Source organism: Pan paniscus, chromosome 11 (assembly GCF_029289425.2).
Source record: "Pan paniscus chromosome 11, NHGRI_mPanPan1-v2.0_pri, whole genome shotgun sequence".
In the NCBI taxonomy this organism is placed as follows: Eukaryota; Metazoa; Chordata; class Mammalia; order Primates; family Hominidae; genus Pan; species Pan paniscus.
The window spans coordinates 101,787,384-101,807,940 of NC_073260.2; the positions used below are offsets into that span (position 1 = coordinate 101,787,384).

General features: G+C 34.8%; 1 pseudogene; it reads right to left on the minus strand.

Annotated features, from left to right (window-relative positions):
• Positions 1-5,984: 5,984 nt before the first annotated feature.
• Positions 5,985-19,582, minus strand: LOC100968453 (chloride intracellular channel protein 4-like; annotated as a pseudogene).
• Between the last annotated feature and the right edge of the window lie 975 nt (positions 19,583-20,557).

The following is a 20,557-nucleotide window of genomic DNA, read 5'->3' on the forward strand; positions in this document are numbered from 1 at the left end:
GATGTTTTCTTGGAGTTGTGTGTGTGTGTATATGTGTGTGTATGTGCATATACAGATAGTGAGTGAGATGGATATGCAGATGACATCTCGACTGGCTGTAAAGAGTGGGTCATGCTTTTCTTTTTAAAATCTGTATATGTTAACCCATTGTCTAAAATATTGCTGTAGAGAAATAGAAGGTAAAAGACTAGACTTCTAATACCTCTCACCCTACCTCAGTTCACCTTTCTTCCTGAGTATCTGAATAATAATTCTTCTTAAAAACATTTCTTAAAGATTCAATAATGGAAAGAGAAAACGTTTTGATTTGCAAGACACACTGTCAAATTTTTCTGGATCGTGGTTGGATTTTTTATTTTAAAATCTAGTAATTAATTATTTCAGGGATTACTTATTATCTTATTTAACATTTTTACCCACTATAATTTTCCTTCTATTGGTAAATTGCTGATCCAGGGACACAAAGTATGGAATACTGAAATATATCTTCAATTAGCATTCTTTTAGGTTCATGTTTTTAAAATATGCCCTAGGTAGGCTTATCTCAAAACTCCTTCCTAAATAATTCAACTTAAAGTTTCTTGATGTTAAGTTCCTTAATAATAATTTTTCCTAAAATTTGTTTCTTTAGGCAATCAATCCTCTATAATCGAATTATATGTTTACATTTACCTCAAATCATTTTTTTCCTGGGAATAAGTTTTCTTGAATGATACTTTTAATGTACACAAAATGAGTTTTCCTTTTGCCTAAGTTATATTTTCTTCTAGACTGGACTCGTTTTTTTTTTTTTTTTTTTTTTGTTGTTGTTGTTGTTGTTGTTGTTGTTGTTGTTGTTGTTGTATAATGGTATGTCCCTAATTTCTTTTTATTTATTTTCTTTTATTTTATCAATGTTCTTGTTATAATTAATAGAACATTTCTATATGGACTATGCCGTTTTCATTCATCTTTCTCATGCTTGAGAAGCTATATTTCCTGATTTAGTGTAAGTACATTCTTGACTTTCTACTACATCTGATGACTGTTTTGGATTTTGTTTAACTTCAGTTTGAAGACAAATATGGCTGCTTTCCATTCCTTTTCCCCTAGCTTGAGGGCATGAGGCAGGTGGATGTTTACCTGAGAGTTAAAAAGGTTTTGTGCTGCACGTGAGATGTACCATCAATTCTGAGGTACTGTTAAATACCCCAGTACTCAGTCCACTGGGGAAGGAGAGGGCTCTTATCCTATTCCGATGATAGGAGGAGGTGGATAAATATTGGTTTGGCTTTTCTCCTGGAACAGGAGGGCACTGGATACTTACTTCTCTCCCTATTTTCTTGCCATGTTTCACACATTTCTCCACAGTAACGATTTCCATCACTCTTTAGTGAAACAAGTGTAGAGATAAATTAGAAAAATAAATTCTGTTCCCTTCCTTGCAGTTGTGGAATATTTCTGAGAAGGCTCAAGATTTTGTTCTCATCAATTCAACTTCAAGGGAGAGGGTAAGCTCTGTGAACCAAGTCATGCTGTATTCCTCAGCTCTGCCTCCAAACCCGGATTTTATTCCTTGCCCAATTATTTGCTGCTATGGGGGGATTTTAATCATTTTCTTATTATCTTAGAAAATTCATTTTGTTGATATTTTCGGAGGGGGGTCTAAATCTTTTAAATCATTTTAAGAATTCTTTTTCTCATGACATTATAAATAAAACAATTTTTTTGAAAAAATAGCTTTATGACATGCCATAGAAGTAAAATGATGCATCAATTTCTAAATATTTATACTAAGAATAATTAAGCACAAAGATACAAATGCTATAAAAGGAGTCTCATTAAGAGACTACAGAAAACTTTTAGTCTACTAGGTCAGAGAAATTAGTCTCTATCATAATATGACTCAGTCATCTTTCTGTAATAATACCAATTTCATTTCATTTTGGAGGACAAACTACAACCAACCATGTGTAGAATAAATAAAAACAAATTTATAATATAAAATCCCCGAACAAAGGCAGCACATGTTCATTAATTTGCAGACTTTTATAACACCCTGAGCATGTGGGATACTGCACAAATAGGAAATAATGGAGAACTAAAGAAACATAGGAAGTACTGGAGTGGGGGTGTTAGATCTTTATGAGGATTATAGGGAATGACTTTAAGCAGAAGAAAGAGCCACCACATAGATTAATATATGTGTTTTATCTCTAATGCTTTCTATCTCACCAAATGGTGTTTGAAAAAGGAGAAATCTTAAATTATAAAATCAAAGGATGCTTTTGAATATTCAACTTGGAGTTAGAAAAAACTGAATTCAAACTCCATCTGTGTAGATTTGGGTATTTTGTTTATGCTATCTGAGCATTAACTGCAGAAGGGGCAAAATGGAAATGATGCTTATCTTACAGAAATATGGTGAAAATTGTGTGGCATAAATATGAAGAACTGAGCACAATGTTCAACATATGTAAATATTCAATAAATCATGCCATCTAATAGCATTAGTGGTTGGTTGAATGATTTGTAATTACTATAACTACTTATGTTAGTATTATTCTACCATCTGAATACTCTTTAATTTTCTTCCTCTCTCCCACCCTGCATTCTGTCAGCAGTGGTTACAGCTTTACATATGGATGGATTGAGTTACAATGCTGCTGGTATGGCGAAGTCTGCCTAAATGAGGCATTGTGTTTTATGGTCCATCTTTGTGTAGAGTACAAATAATTTAAGTAGTAAAATTTACTCTTTAAAATAAAATTATCAGCCAAAAATTAACAGGAAGAAATTAAGTGATAGCCTAAAATCTACTCTCCATCTAAGTAGGTTTTATCCTTTGGAAAATATATCTTCCTGGATACTTCAATCTTAATGAGGCTGCTTCCTTGGATTATCAAAAAGCCAGAAAGCAGAACTAAGTCGCACTCAGTTTTTGCATGTTTATAAAAACCTTATCTAGTTTCAAAATTATAAACTAGGTCAGTGCTGAACAATCTATACCACTGGCTTAATAAACATGTATTTCATTTACATCTGTATAGTAGTATAGACAGAAATTATTTGTTTTGAAACCCAAGGTACATTGTCAACCCTAGGCAAAATTGTAAAAGAAGTCTAGTTTTTCTTGCCTCAACCTCTGCTCTTCTAGTTTTGGCCCATTTTACTATTTTCTGTTGCTGTGTATTACCTCCGTGTTTAACAACCACTTACTGCAATGAACTGGTACCCTGGCCTGCCCTTCCTGACTGTCTCTACTGAGCATTTTAATTCTGCCCATTCTCCTTTTTCGCAATTTCAAAACTTGTTTGTTGAATGCATCATTCTCCCAGAGTTCTGCACTTAATTTTCAAGGTAAGAGCTAGCTAATGAGTTAGTTCCTGTGTTTGTTCTCCACCTTTATCTCAACTACTTGTAAGCGCTATGATGCCAGGAAATTTGTCTAATATTTTAGAGCCTAAGTATCAAGCATGGTATTTTTATATTGATAATTTATTTTTATTTTTATACTAAAGGTAAATGTTTTGAAATGAGGTAAATTTATTATCCCCAGTTGTTATAAACATGAGAAAACTAAGATTCAGAAATATATATAAATTTCAAGATGACACAGACATCAAAAGACGAACGTACTATGTTATAAAGTTATCTGATTCAAAAGCTTTTAGATTTTTCATTATACTATGGTAATACTCTAATGTGTTAAATCAAAGGATGATACATAAAAGACTTTGAGCCCCATGGCAGACAATTCAAAATGTTACTTTATGGTTGTTTGATTTTGCAGATGGGCAATGACTACTTTATCAATAATTAGTCTAGCCAGTGTATGTCCAAATATAAATATTAAATTACTTCTATACTAGTCAGAAGTTCCTAGTACTTATGTCATTTGGTTTTCTGTTTGTTGGTAACTTTATATTATTTATTTCTATTTCTTCAACAAATATACGTTTTCTGCTATCTTATGTTCTTATGAAAAATACTTTATGTTCACCCATTAAAAATATGATTATGCTAGAAATACTGGCACTCCAAATTTTTCTGAACTAGAATAAATTAGTGTGATGTGGAATAATATTTAAAAGTTCAAAATGTTTTGCATATTGATTAATACGTGCCAGAAAAGCAAAATTGTTTTGGCTGGAAAAGTAAAATCATAGATATTTTGGACATTCCCCAAAACAAATGCCTCACCGCCTTTATCACAAGTAGAATAAAATATGATCATATTTGTTTGGAAGGGAGGATCTTTCTTTTTACTTCAGAAATTATATATATATATTTACCCCAAGTTGTCATTTATTTTCATGAGGGGGGAAAAAGAATCCTTTATGATAGTGAAAATATACATTTTTTAAAAATACAATAGCTGTCAGCAATACACTGGTGTTGATGTTCCAAAGAGAAAAGTAAATACTTGCATTCTATAATAAGCTTTAATTTGCCTGTTCAAGAAATTCTAAAGAAAATACTCCAATTCTATTCAACATTATGACTTGAGGAGTTGAAATTTTTCCATGATAAAAATATAATTTTTGTAGCCTAAACCATGTCTATTTATAAAGGGTGGAATTTTTTAAAGCCCATATAAATCAATGAATGCTCCTGTCTCTTTGAATTAAATGCTTAATTCAAATTAATGTAAGAAATTGGTGAATCATTAAATGATGAAATTTGTATCAAAATGTTCATTAAAAATACATTTCTATTTCCTCTCCATTTTCACTTTCCGGATATTTTCTTTCTTTCTTTTTTTTTTTTTTTTTTTTTTGAGACAGGGTCTCACTCTCTCACCCAGGCTGTAGTGCCATGGCATGATCTTGTCTCACTGCAGCCTCTGCCTCCCAGGTTCAAGTGATTCTCCTGCCTCAGCCTCCTGAGTAGCTGGGACTACAGGTGCACGCCACCACGCCCAGCTAATTTTTGTCTTTTTAGTAGAGACAGGGTTTCACCATATTGGCCAAGATGGTCTCGATCTCCTGACCTCGTGATCTGCCTGCCTCAGCCTCCCAAAGTGCTGGAATTACAGGCATGAGCCACCACACCCAGCCTACTTTGTAGATATTTTCTAAAAGACTGTAAGCGCACAGAAATAAAAGCTACCTACATGCAACTCTGGAGAGATTCAAAACACAACAGAAGTAAAGTTAACATGCCTAAATCCTAGAGTTGATCTACTCAGTTTAAGAATAAATGTCAGAAATCTCTTAATTGTATACAGATTGCTCAAGGATTTAAAGATAAATTGTGAAAACCAAAATTATCAAGAAATAAAATCTTATTTGAATTTTATCACAAAAGTTAGCAGTCCTAGTAAAAGAAGACAACAGAACTGTATAGAAAATCTGCATCTACATCAAAAAAAGGGAAGTTTTATCAACTAGAATGGAAGAGAGCTTTCCAACTCCTGAATACAAAAATTTCTCAGTATCCCCCGGAAAACAGACTTTCTATTCAGACTCCAATCTCTTCATCGAAGTAAAACACAACAGGTGTTTAAATTAAGAGGAATGGATTTGTTAACTGTAAAAATAAAATCAGATTTTTCCATAATGTCAGTTCATATACTCCATGAACTGTCTACCATGAAAATTTTATGTCCCAAATTTCTCAAGATTTTAAGCTATGGTCTTTCCACAAACATGCAATGGGGTTAAAGCATGTTGTTGGATCTTTTTACTAGCTAGCTTTTGACCATTTACCAATTTCCATTTCATTTGACTAACTTCCCTGATAAAGTAGTATTTGTCTTTCTACAGAGAAAAATAATTCTGTCTTCATTAAAATCACAATAGACATGCCTTCCTCGAACATTTAGAGGGATAAAATGATTTTAAAATAATACTGCTTAGGAGTGTATATCTTAAGATAACTACTATACTTTGTCTATGCTTGATCCTAATCTTCAATAATTGCATGTTAGTGCAAAATACAATTTCCACTCTACAGGAAGAGGAGTAGCCTGTTAGGAAAAGCAAATTCTTAGAGCAAGACATGAACACATCTCTTTCAGAAACGCGATTTTACTTGGTGAGTCTTTTGGCTACATCACTATATGCTATTTCAACCTCCTTATCACTGGGACAGGTACTGGTGAACTCATCCCTACTGTATGCATTAGTTAGTTAGGTATCTCCAGATGCCAGTCATTTCTTTTGGAATATCAAAGTTGCGATTTTTTTGGCCACAACCTTGACAATATGCAGTTTTGACAGCAGATTGCAATCAGCTAATGTCATTTCATTGCTGTCCAGAAATTTACGTTTAGAAAACTTAACGTCCTCCATACTATTTTCATCAATTTCATCAGGGAGAGGAGAATTCAGATATTCATCCAGTTTCTGCAGGGTTTTCAGGAGACCCCTCTCCAGTGCTTCATTAGCCTCTGGCCTTCAATTCTTGATATATGCAGAGAATTTGGCAAAGATGTCCATTCCAGCAGTATTTGATTCTGGGTGTTTTGGTGAAGGCTTTAAGTACGTGGGAGGGCTTAAGACTTCTTGAAGAAATTCCTCAATCTTATTTACATCTGTTTTGACTTCACTGTTGAAAGTTATGTTCCCCTCTCTTTAATTTGGAGACACTCCACCACAGACTTTTCACTTTAGAGGTAGCTTGCCATCTCTCAGGAGCCCTCACCATTGTGTCCATTCACTGTGTATAGATGGCAGAATTTTTGAGTTGTAATGTTTAATTGTTAAAATACTAGCCATGACTTTATCAGGCAGCCCCAAACTGGTGCATAATGCATGGTACAAGGGATATTTATGTATTTTTTGGAATTTTGTAATATTTAGTAAGAGTATATGAAAGTATTGCTATTGTATCAGAAATACTGTTTCAATTTAGTCTATCCTGGATATATACTAAAGAATATTACCATCAGAGAAGAGAGCTTTCTACAAAAGTCACTACAGATTTTGCTATATTGCTTTGTAGATAGATTTTTACTTTTGCCTGAAAGCATTTATCCTTCATATCAATTGTAACATCTGACACCATGTAGGAGCTAAACGTTTAGAGGGAAGGAGGGTTCTCTCAAGATCTTCCTCAAGCATTTCTCTTTATAAGAGAAAGTGATGGGTACCTAATACTGTCTAAATATGTTTTGTTATATGTGTTTTGCCCTGTGCCATTCATTTGGAACATTGTTGCTTTCTTCCTTTATTTTAAAAAGCTTGTTTTTAGGTAATCATAGAGCTGGCTATTTATACATCTTTTGAGCAACACTACATAAACTGATATTCAGATGATTTAGCTACAGCAGTACAATGATTAGCAATGTAAAAATTAACACAGAAATTAACCTAAGGAATGATGGGTGGGTTTGTCAAAATATCAAGTAAATTTTTGTTTCTAAAGCATATGTAATGTAGATGATATAATGAATGCATTATTTATCCTATATATATTTGTTTCTAAAGCACATTTAATGTAGATGATATAATGAATGCATTATTTATCATTCATATATATGAATTATATATATATCATATATATATGATAAAACACAGGTCATCAACTTTCTCATTTCACCTCATTTACCTTGTATAGAGGATTGTTCATTCCTTTTGGACTAAGTTATAGTTATGGTGAGTGTGTATTTACTGCAGTTTTGCCTGATCTCACTCACTGCACTTGCTTGAGTTAAATTTTTCTACAGCCATGTTGAGGAATAGCACTCCACATGTTTTTGTTTCATTTTGTTTTGCTTTAATTGAAGCCCTAAACCAGAAATTATATATAACTTTTAGGCCATAGCTTTTTTTCTCTCACCAGTACTAAAATCTTAATCATTCAATTTCTCACCAAGTGTTTCAGAAATGGATACACAAATGATTCTATACATAACAAATGGTTCTCATGTTGACAGTTGCACCAGTAGATTGTGATGTAATATTACGTTTAACCTTCATGTCATGTGTTATTGTTTTAATAGTTTATTGTTCTTGTCATTAATCTCACAAAATATCCAGAGAGGTTTTTGGGTTTTGTTTGTTTGCTTCTTTTGTTTTTCTGTTTGCTAGCAAACTATTTATTACATTTTGCTTAAAAGAAAAAGAAAAATAAACTCAAACAGTATTTGAGATATGTATAGATATATAGGTATAGTTACAAACATTTCCTGTGTTAGTCTCTTTATTCAGGTAAAATTTATATACACTGAAACACATAGATCTTAAGAGTTCAATTCAATGAGCTTTAAAGAATGTATTCACTCTTATAGTTAATCCCAGTCAAAATATGACAGACAGGCAACCACTGTACTGATTTCAATCAATATATATGTTTTACTTTCTTTTGAACTTCACATGAATGGAATCATAGGGAGTGTACTCTATTCTGTCTGGCTTCATTCACTCAGAATAATATTTTTGCAATTCAACAATCAAAAGTTCATTAAGGAGAAAATCTACTCAGCAATAACTTATGGACTATTGATACGAAGTTGTGATAAACATTTTTGTACAATTCTTTTTGTGCACCATATGTATTCCTTTTTTCCCAGATAAATGTCAAAATGTGAAATTTCTGGCTCACAGTCTACATGTATGTTTATCTTGAGAAACGGATAAAGAATTGTCCAGAGTGGTTGGTCTATTTTATATTACCACCACCATTATAGTATGGTCCCCGTTGTTATACACCATCATCATAATTTATGGTTGTCAGTCTTTTGAATTTGAGACACTGTAGTTGGTGTGAGAAAGTATCTTGTAGTGGGGAATAAAGTATCTTGTAGTGGGGAATAAATTGCATTTTCTTATTTATGAACTTAATGGGATTTGTATACCTTCCTTTACAAAATTTCTTGTAAATTCATTTGGGATTATCAGTGATATAGAAAAGTAGTTTTCATATATTGATTACAAATCCTTCAAAATACATATTGCAAATATTTCTTCAAACTTGTGTCTTGCCTTTTCATTGTTTTAACAAAATGTTTGATGAATAGAAGTGTTTATTTTGAGTGGAATCCATATTATCACTTTTCTATGATATTTTTTGTATTCTTTCTAAAATGTCTTTACCTACTCCAAATTCATGAAAGTATTCTTAGGTTTTGTTTTAGAAATACGGTTTTGGCCTTTATATTTGGATACTAGTTATTCCAACGCCAGTTACTGAAACTGTTCTCCTTTCTCCATTGAATTACCTTGGTTTCTTGCCTCTGTACAGAATCTCTGTTCTGTTCTATTGATCTATTTGTCTATTCATAAGCATATCATGTATTGTTACTTTAGACTTAAAATTTAGGCAGTTAAAGTAATGCAACTTTGTTCTGTTATTCAAGTCTGTTTTGGCTATTCTAGGTTTTTTTTATTTCTATATATTTTAGAAACAATTTTCAAAACAATGTTAGGATTTCAAGTCAAATTGCCTTGAGTCTGCAGGTAAATTCAATGATAGACAAATCTTCACAAAATCAAGTCTTCTAATTTATGACCTTGGTATATCTCATTGTTAGATCTTTAATTGCACTTAACAATTTTTTGTAGTGTTCATTGTATAGATTTTGTAGATATTTTAAATTTTATGACTAAGTACAGTATATTATGTTCTTGATGGCATATTTTTAAGATTTTATGTTCCAACTATTTTTTGCTAGTATGCAGGAATGCAAATGGCTTTTGTACATTGATTTTGTATCTTGGGACCTTACCAAATTTATGTTTTAGGAGTTTTTAGCATCTAGAATTTTTCACATAATCATATTGTCTGTAAATGAAAACATTTTTGCCTTTATTTTCCAAATTGTATTTCTTTTGTAATTTTTTATTGCCTTCATCTGCTGAGCATGACCCTTATTATAGCACGGTGTTAAATGTAAGTAGTAAAAGAGGGCAATTTATCTTTTTTCCAATCTTGGGTTAAAGAATTTAATATTTCAATATTAAATGTGACATCAGCTATTTATTTTTGTAGATGCCCTTCATCAAATTGAGGAAGTTGCCTTCTAGTTTTAGTTTGCTAACAATTAAAAAAAAAGTTTCTTATACTCTAAGTTCTGGGATACATGTGCAGAACGTGCAGGTTTTTTACATTGGTATACACGTGCCATGGTGGTTTGCTGCACCCATCAACCCGTTCTCTACATTAGGTATTTCTCTTAATGCTATCCCTCCCCTAGCCCCCCAACCCCTGACAGGCCCTGGTGTGTGATGTTCCCCTCCCTGTGTCCTTGTGTTCCCATTGTTCAACTCCCACTTATGAGTAAGAACATGTGGTGTTTGGATTTCTGTTCCTGTGTTAGTTTTCTGAGAATGATGGTTTCCAGCTGTATCCATGTCCCTGAAAAGGACATGAACTCAACCTTCTTATGGCTACATAGTATTCCATGGTGTACATGCACCACATTTTCTTTATTCAGTCTGTCATTGATGGGCATTTGGGTTGGTTCCAAGTCTTTGCTATTGTGAACAGGGCCACATTATTGTGGCACACATACGTGTGCATGTGCCTTTATAGTAGAATGATTTATAATCCTTTGGGTATATACCCAGTAACGGGATTGCTGGGTCAAATGGTATTTCTGCTTCTAGATCCTTGAGGAATTGTCACACTGTCTTCCACAATGGTTGAACTAATTTACACTCCCACCAACAGTGTAAAAGCATTCCTATTTCTCCACATCCTCTCCACATCTGTTGCTTCCTGACTTTTTAATGATCACCATTCTAACTGGTGAGAAATGGTATCTCATTGTGGTTTTGATTTGCATTTCTCTAATGACCACTGCTGATGAGCTTTTTTTCCATATGTTTTTTGGCCACATAAATGTCTTCTTTTGAGAGGTGTCTGTTCATATCCTTCGCCCACTTTTTGATGGGGTTGTTTGCTAACAAACAATTTTTAATCATGAAGGTACTGTTAACATTTTATCAAAAGCTTTTTATAGATTTATTATTATGGCCATATGATTGTTCTGTGTTATTCTATTCTTTAGTGGATTATATTGATCAGTTTCAAATGTTGACTCAATCTTCTTGCTCTTGATAAATTCTACTTTGTGATAATGTATGTTAATTTTTCTTCTGTAGTGTCTTTCAATGTGTTTCAAGTTCTACTGTAATGTGAATTTCTGGATTTCGAATTTCAATTTTTGTTAAGCAATGTCAACTGTGTTTTCTAATCTGGTTCCAGAGGGCACATAACTTTGCTTATCAGGGGCAGTGGTGCTCATCAGATTCCATCTGTTCCCTCACCACCTTCCCCACCCCTGAAATTAGTCAGGGCTGTATGGCAGGTTTTTGGTCAATGGGCTGTGAGTGGAAGTCACCTGGGCCATTTTGAAGCCAAAGCATAAAAGAGCTGGTGCATGACACTCCAGCTCACTCACTCCTCCCCTGCAAACTGTGGTTATGGGGTTTTCATGCTCCAGATGATATAGTGCCAAGGTGGTGTTGTCATTCTCAGCTCACTTTCCCAAAGTCTATGTGGACCAAACCCTCTAATGTCTTACAATATAAGTTGATCATAAACAGAAAATAAACTTAATTTTATGAAGCCACTGAATCTTTAAGGTTATTGGTTACTGCAGCATAGAGCAGCTCAATCTGATCAATACTAATCATGGAAATTGAGAGTATAACATTTTTATCATAAAATTAAAACAATAAATGTTTGCAGAGATTAATGGAGTATTTATATAATGCATTCAGCAGAGGAGCTCACTCAGTAATTATCAACAGTAGCTATACACAAGATGGAAAGCATAACAATGGAAATAAAATAGTTTTAATTGCTAACAGTCATTAAATTTCATAGGTCTCATCTTCAATGCAGTAATGGTATTTCAAGCAAATTGAAATAAATTATTTAACTTATTTATTACTTTATCCAACATATATTTTATTGACTACTGACTATATTCTATTCTAAGAATAAAATAGTTCCTCTTCTCATTTAAGAAACAGTGATATAAAGATTCGTGTATCTACATTTAAAGGAGCTCAGTAATCATGTATAGAGACAATATGGATACAAAATTCACTGACAACTGGCTTCACTGGTCCTTCCTAACCATACTCTGAAGATTGTATCCATTTTATTCCTTTGCCCTTCTAAAAGCAACACTCCTAATGTCTAGCAAACCAGTCCAAAGGCAAAGAGCCAAGAGAGGAAGGGACAGAAGCAAAGGATAGCACTACTCCACTGTACAATCAGTTCTTTATAAAACAGAATTGACTGTGAATTGGAATGCTTCATTAAATTACCTGTTATTCAGAGGCAATCCTCTCAGCCATTTGGGAGACAGCACAAAAATAAAGTATAAATTTCTACAAGTTTTTTCTTCCTTTCTGACCTTTTTACATAAATTAAACTACTTTACCAGACACCTGGGAGGAAGATAAATACCTTTGGCTAATACCTAAGTTGGGTTTTGACTTCTGGTTTCTGTTCTAGCTCTAATGAAGAAATGGTGGTGACAATTCTAGAAAAGAAAATGCCAAAGATGGAAAACCTTTAAAATATAACTTAAAGGTGAAGAAGACCACCTGGACCGGCCACTATGCGAGATCAAAGAAGAGGCTCAAAATATGGCAAAAGTAAGATTGCTAAGGCTGTCCAAACACTCCCACCTCCAGTTTGAAAATTCTATATGCTGATTTTGCTTTTGATTTTGTTAGCTGTCTTGCAGGGACACTCTGCATATATGTAAAATCTATATTATGCCTGTCTAGCTGTGAGCTGTCAAATGATGTTGCACTTGCTAATTCATGGACTATTTATCTTTGTGTTTATGCTCTAACAAAATGATGGCTGTTTAATTATACTACAAATGAGTTTTGCCAGCCAATTGTATGGCAGATGTTATTTACTTCCAGAACAACTGTCAGAAGACCAAAGCAGCACATCTAACACACTAAAATGTACTGTATTGGGTTACATTTCACAGGCAACCTCCTCTATCACCTAGCTACAGGCTTTCCATTGTAATAAAAATGGGAGAGGCAGCATCATTGAGTATGACAGCCAGCCAGAAATCTGGTTGTCAATATTGAATAAGATTAAAAGAGTTGTAACTGAGTAGATTCTACCTGGAGAATAAAACAAGGAACTGTAGTAAACATGAAAAAAAGATCCTTCAAATTTGCTAAATGCTATGGTGTTACAGCATTCATTAACTAATTCCATAATGGGAGATGGGAAGAAAAAACATCTATTTTCTCTATTTGTAGGTAACTGAGCAATAGTCACTGAAGTATCATTTTTCTCATGAAATTTATGAATGATGTAAAGGTGGAGAGAATGCCTATAGTTGGAGGGTACCATAACTTGAACCCAGGAAGCAAACTCACAATAAACTTGTTCTGTGTATTGTTTAAACTTTTCTAAGCTTGTGGGAACATTTTATTATGCCTACCACTTGGTTCAAATAAAATTTTCCAGGGAGAGCGCTGCTGTGGCCCTCTTTTATGTAGTGTGCTGGTAACATGCCAAGGTTTTTAATAAGGAGAAAAAATAAGAACTCTTAAAAGTTTAAAGCCCAATAATCTAGGAGCTAAAATCTGATTAAGTATAAAATAATGAATTAAATGATTCAGTAGCAGATAAAATAGAAACAGAGTCCAAGAAATAACTCTTAGCAATTTAATTTTGCCTACTGCAACAAATTGGAATGATATATCCCTGTTTTGCAAGAAAATATTGAGGCAAAAAATAGGCCCTCATTTCTTTCAGCCAGAATTACATGCCATTGTGAAAGATCAACTGCTTGACTTTCTTACTGCGAGTAATGTGAAAGATTTCCCTATATAACCCCGTCCATAGCTCATTTCTATATAACATATTGGCTTTATGAAGAGACAAGTGATTTATAATGATTTATAGACCTCTAATATATGCCCATAAATCCAATCCATTATTCCATAGTTTCTTCCCAGTTTGCCGCATTCTGGGAACAAGCAAAATGAAAGCTTTGTTTATCTAGGGAAAATGGATGACCTAGTGTTCTCTCTTTTCTGGCATTTCTTACAAGTAGGAGCCTCATGTTTGAGACACAAGCATCTGCTGACTTAGCAGGAAAATAGAGCGGCTAATCATAGAGCTGAGGGTAGCTGTCAGATTTTGAAGCATTTATATTTACATTCCAAACCAAAATGATGAGAATTTACTTAACAAACTCTTACCTTGGCTTCCTTATTCTTCTTTTACTTTTTCTCCTGCATGCCCCTTTTATATTATTATTTTACAATGAGAATACAATTTATTAGCTACTAATATCTATAAACTGAAATTATTCTGCATTATGTGAGGAAAAAGTTACTTTTCTAACTTAACTAAGACACAGAGATACAGGGTGTGACTTGAATGAATATTAATATGCAGAAGCCTCGGGAGCCGATGCGATCAACTGGAAGAAAGGGTATCAGTGATGGAAGATGAAATGAATGAAATGAAGCAAGACGGGAAGTTTAGATAAAAAAGAATAAAAGAAACGAACAAAGCCTCCAAGAAATATGGGACTATGCGAAAAGACCAAATCTAGGTCTGATTGGTGTACCTGAAAGTGACGGGGAGAATGGAACCAAGTTGGAAAACACTCTGCAGGATATCATCCAGGAGAACTTCCCCAATCTAGCAAGGCAGGCCAACATTCAGATTCAGGAAATAGAGAGAACACCACAAAGATACTCCTCGAGAAGAGCAACTCCAAGACAGATAATTTGGTCAGATTCACCAAAGTTGAAATGAAGGAAAAAATGCTAAGGGCAGCCAGAGAGAAAGGTCGGGTTACCCACAAAGGGAAGCCCATCACACTAACGGTGGATCTCTTGGCAGAAACGCTACAAGCCAGAAGAAAGTGGGGGCCAATATACAACATTCTTAAAGAAAATAATTTTCAACCCAGGATTTCATATCCAGCCAAACTAAGCTTCATAAGTGAAGGAGAAATAAAATCCTTTACAGACAAGCAAATACTGAGGGATTTTGTCACCACCAGGCCTGCCCTAAAAGAGCTCCTGAAGGAAGCACGAAACATGGAAGGAACAACCAGTACCAGCCACTGCAAAATCATGCCAAATTGTAAAGACCATGGAGGCTAGGAAGAAACTGCATCAACTAACGAGCAAAATAACCAGCTAACATAATAATAACAGGATCAAATTCACACATAACAATATTAACTTTAAATGTAAATGGACTAAATGCTCCAATTAAAAGACACAGACTGGCAAATTGGATAAAGAGTCAAGACCCATCAGTGTGCTGTATTCAGGAAACCCATCTCACATGCAGAGACACACATAGGCTCAAAATAAAAGGATGGAGGAAGATCTACCAAGCAAATGGAAAACAAAAAAAGGCAGGGGTTGCAATCCTAGTCTCTCATAAAACAGACTTTAAACCAACAAAGATGAAAAGAGACAAAGAAGGCCATTACATAATGGTAAAGGGATCAATTCAACAAGGAGAGCTAACTATCCTAAATATATATGCACCCAATACAGGAGCACCCAGATTCATAAAGCAAGTCCTGAGTGACCTACAAAGAGACTTAGACTCCCACACAATCATAATGGGAGACTTTAACACCCACTGTCAACATTAGACAGATCAACGAGAGAGAAAGTTAACAAGGATACTCAGGAATTGAACTCACCTCTGCACCAAGCAGACCTAATAGATATCTACAGAACTCTCCACCCCAAATCAACAGAATATACATTTTTTCAGCACCACACCACACCTATTCCAAAATTGACCACATACTTGGAAGTAAAGCTCTACCTCAGAAAATGTAAAAGATCAGACATTATAACAAACTGTCTCTCAGACCATAGTGCAATCAAACTAGAAGTCAGGATTAAGAAACTCACTCAAAACCGCTCAACTACATGGAAACTGAACAACCTGCTCCTGAATGACTACTGGGTACATAACGAAATGAAGGCAGAAATAAACATGTTCTTTGAAACCAACGAGAACAAAGACACAACATACCAGAATCTCTGGGACACGTTCAAAGCAGTGTGTAGAGGGAAATTTATAGCACTAAATGCCCACAAGAGAAAGCAGGAAAGATCCAGAATTGACACCCTAACATCACAATTAAAAGAACTAGAAAAGCAAGAGCAAACATATTCAAAAGCTAGCAGAAGGCAAGAAATAACTAAAATCAGAGCAGAACTGAGGGAAATAGAGACAAAAAAAAAAACCCTTCAAAAAATTAATGAATCCAGGAGCTGGTTTTTTGAAAGGATCAACAAAATTGATAGACCGCTAGCAAGACTAATAAAGAAGAAGAGAGAGAAGAATCAAATAGACGCAATAAAAAATGACAAAGGGGATATCAACACCGAGCCTACAGAAATACAAACTACCATCAGAGAATACTACAAACACCTCTATGCAAATAAACTAGAATAAATTCCTCGACACATACACCTCCCAAAACTAAACCAGGAAGAAGTTGAATCTCTGAAGAGACCAATAACAGGCTCTGAAATTGTGGCAATAATCAATAGCTTACCAACCAAAAAGAGTCCAGGACCAGAAGCATTCACAGCCAAATTCTACCAGAGATACAAGGAGGAACTGGTACCATTCCTCTGAAACTATTCCAGTCAATAGAAAAAGAGGGAATCCTCCCTAACTCATGAGGACAGCATCACCCTGATACCAAAGCCAGGCAGAGACACAACAAAAAAAGAGAATTTTAGACCAATATCCTTGATGAACACTGATGCAAAAATCCTCAATAAAATACTGGCAAACCGAATCCAGCAGCACATCAAAAAGCTTATCCACCATGATCAAGTGGGCTTCATCCCTGGGATGCAAGGCTGATTCAATATACGCAAATCAATAAATGTAATCCAGCATATTAAACAGAACCAAAGACAAAAACCACATGATTATCTCAATAGATGCAGAAAAGGCCTTTGACAAAATTCAACAACCCTTCATGCTAAAAACTCTCAATAAATTAGGTATTGATGGGACATATCTCAAAATAATAAGAGCTATCTATGACAAACCCACAGCCAATATCATACTGAATGGGCAAAAACTGGAAGCATTCCCTTTGAAAACTGGCACAAGACAGGGATGCTCTCTCACCACTCCTATTCAACATAGTGTTGGAAGTTCTGGCCAGGGCAATTAGGCAGGAGAAGGAAATAAAGGGTATTCAATTAGGAAAAGAGGAAGTCAAATTGTCCCTGTTTGCAGACGACATGATTGTATATCTAGAAAACCCCATAGTCTCAGCCCAAAATCTCCTTAAGCTAATAAGCAACTTCAGCAAAGTCTCAGGATACAAAATCAATGTGCAAAAATCACAAGCATTCTTATACACCAATAACAGACAAACGGTGAGCCAAATCATGAGTGAACTCCCATTCACAATTGCTTCAAAGAGAATAAAATACCTAGGAATCCAACTTACAAGGTACGTGAAGGACCTCTTCAAGGAGAACTACAAACCACTGCTCAATGAAATAAAAGAGGATACAAACAAATGGAAGAATATTCTGTGCTCATGGGTAGGAAGAATCAATATCCTGAAAATGGCCATACTGCCCAAGGTAATTTACAGATTCAATGCCATACCCATCAAGCTACCAATGACTTTCTTCACAGAATTGGAAAAAACTACTTTAAAGTTCATATGGAACCAAAAAAGAGCCCGCATCGCCAAGTCAATCCTAAGCCAAAAGAACAAAGCTGGAGGCATCACACTACCTGACTTCAAACTATACTACAAGGCTACAGTCACCAAAACAGCATGGTACTGGTACCAAAACAGAGATATAGATCAATGGAACAGAACAGAGCCCTCAGAAATAATGCCGCATATCTACAACTATCTGATCTTTGACAAACCTGAGAAAATCAAGCAATGGGGAAAGGATTCCCTATTTAATAAATGGTGCTGGGAAAACTGGCTAGCCATATGTAGAAAGCTGAAACTGGATCCCTTCCTTACACCTTATACAAAAATTACTTCGAGATGGATTAAAGACTTAAATGTTAGACCTAAAACCATAAAAACCCTAGAAGAAAACCTAGGCATTACCATTCAGGACATAGGCATGGGCAAGGACTTCATGTCTAAAACACCAAAAGCAACGGCAACAACAGCCACAATTGACAAATGGAATCTAATTAAACTAAAGAGCTTCTGCACAGCAAAAGAAACTACCATCAGAGTGAACAGGCAACCTACAAAATGAGAGAAAATTTTCTCAACCTACTCATCTGACAAAGGGCTAATATCCAGAATCTACAATGAACTCAAACAAATTTACAAGAAAAAACAAACAACCCCATCAAAAAGTGGGCAAAGGACATGAACAGACACTTCTCAAAAGAAGACATTTATGCAGCCAAAAGACACATGAAAAAATGCTCACCATCACTGGCCATCAGAGAAATGCAAATCAAAACCACAAGGAGATACCATCTCACACCAGTTAGAATGGCAATCATTAAAAAGAGTCAGGAAACAACAGGTGCTGGAGAGGATGTGGAGAAATAGGAACACTTTTACACTGTTGGTGGGACTGTAAACTAGTTCAACCATTGTGCAAATCAGTGTGGCGATTCCTCAGGGATCTAGAACTAGAAATACCATTTGACCCAGCCATCCCATTACTGGGTATATACCCAAACGACTATAAATCATGCTGCTATAAAGACACATGCACAGGTATGTTTATTGCGGCACTATTCACAATAGCAAAGACTTGGAACCAACCCAAATGTCCAACAATGATAGACTGGATTAAGAAAATGTGGCACATATACACCATGGAATACTATGCAGCCATAAAAAAAATGATGAGTTCATGTCCTTTGTAGGGACATGGATGAAATTGGAAATCATCATTCTCAGTAAACTATCGCAAGAACAAAAAACCAAACACCGCATATTCTCACTCATAGGTGGGAACTGAACAATGAGAACACATGGACACAGGAAGGGGAACATCACACTCTGGGGACTGTTGTGGGGTGGGGGGAGTGGGGAGGGATAGCATTAGGAGATACAACTAATGCTAAATGATAAGTTAATGGGTGCAGCACACCGGCATGGCACATGTATACATATGTAACTAACCTGCACATTGTGCACATGTACCCTAAAACTTAAAGTATAATGATAATAAAATTAAAAAAATAAAAATATTAATTATGTTCTTGATAATATAGAGTGAAACTGACATTTATAAGTCATGTATTTGCCAAAAAAATGTATACCTTCACAAGCGTCTTAACTAGGCCCCTGCATTTCTCTGAATTTCCTAACAAACCTCTTCCCACCTGACAGTGGAGTTTTTGTCAACTTCTGTTCAGATCATCAATAAATTATTGATAGATATGGTCTTCTTTTTCTTTTCATTCTTTCCTACTTCTTATAGGGTTGTATAAATACTAATAAATAACTCCAAATATGTTATACATTATATCCATTGACTCTAGCATAAGCCAACTACTGAAGATAGTTGCTTAAACTTGGGGATAAATGATCAAATCCATGCTCTTAGTCTATTGGTTTTAAGACCCTCTACCTTTCAGTCTTAATCTACCTCTGACTCATCTGATACTGGAAGCTCATAGGCTTCACGGTAGCACCAGACATTGGGGATTACCAGAAGTATGCACAGTCCCTGCAACTGGAGATTTCACAGATGAAAACTATAAAGAGGAAGTTACAATCCAAATAATGAGCCAAACAGGGTATATCTTCCTGAAGCACAAATGTTGCCCAAATTTAGGAAAATATGGCTCAAATTTGGGAAATTAAGTAATTTTATTACTGAATACTTCAAGACATTATCCTTACATTAAAACAAGTGTGATATGTTCTAGTATAAGAAAAATATCTTACTGATATAGAATAGTTAGGAGTGAGAAAGGAACATCTATTTTTTTTAAAAAAACTGTACATATTATTTTGATGCTTAGCCTAATGCAGAATGTAAAAATCAGAGGAACATTAATGATAAAGCACAAGACAAATAGACTAACTATTAGTGAGGGGCTGAATGTGACATTACCCTGCAAGTAGGACTGTCTTGGAGATTTCTGAGGAGAGTTGGCTATTGGATATGTGTCCAAACACATATCATAGGACCCATTTGATACAGTTAAGTAAATTTCTTAAGGCACAGCATACTGAAGACAATTGGTAGAACTGGAAGAGTCCAGCCTTTGGAGTGAGGCAGACCTACCAAGTTTGTTTTGTTTTGTTTTGTTTGTTTTTTACTGATTGACTGGTTATATGGAATTATGTAAATTATTGAGACCTCCTAAGTTTCAATTTATTTGTCTTTGATATAGGATTACACTGCTTATCTCAAAAAATTGTAATGCCTATTAAATAAGATAATGTTAAGTGGCCAGTATGTTACTCCAAACTACTTCAACATATACAGTGTGATTAAACTGTTTCTAGAAACAGTAAAATTCCGTATTTATACCTTCAGTGAGATTACAAATTTGTTGAACATCACAGAACACTTAATTCTGACATAAGATGAATATTAAACCATAGGACACTAGAATAAAATGATTGAGATGAACATTTTACAAATAAGACATAAGGACCTCTATT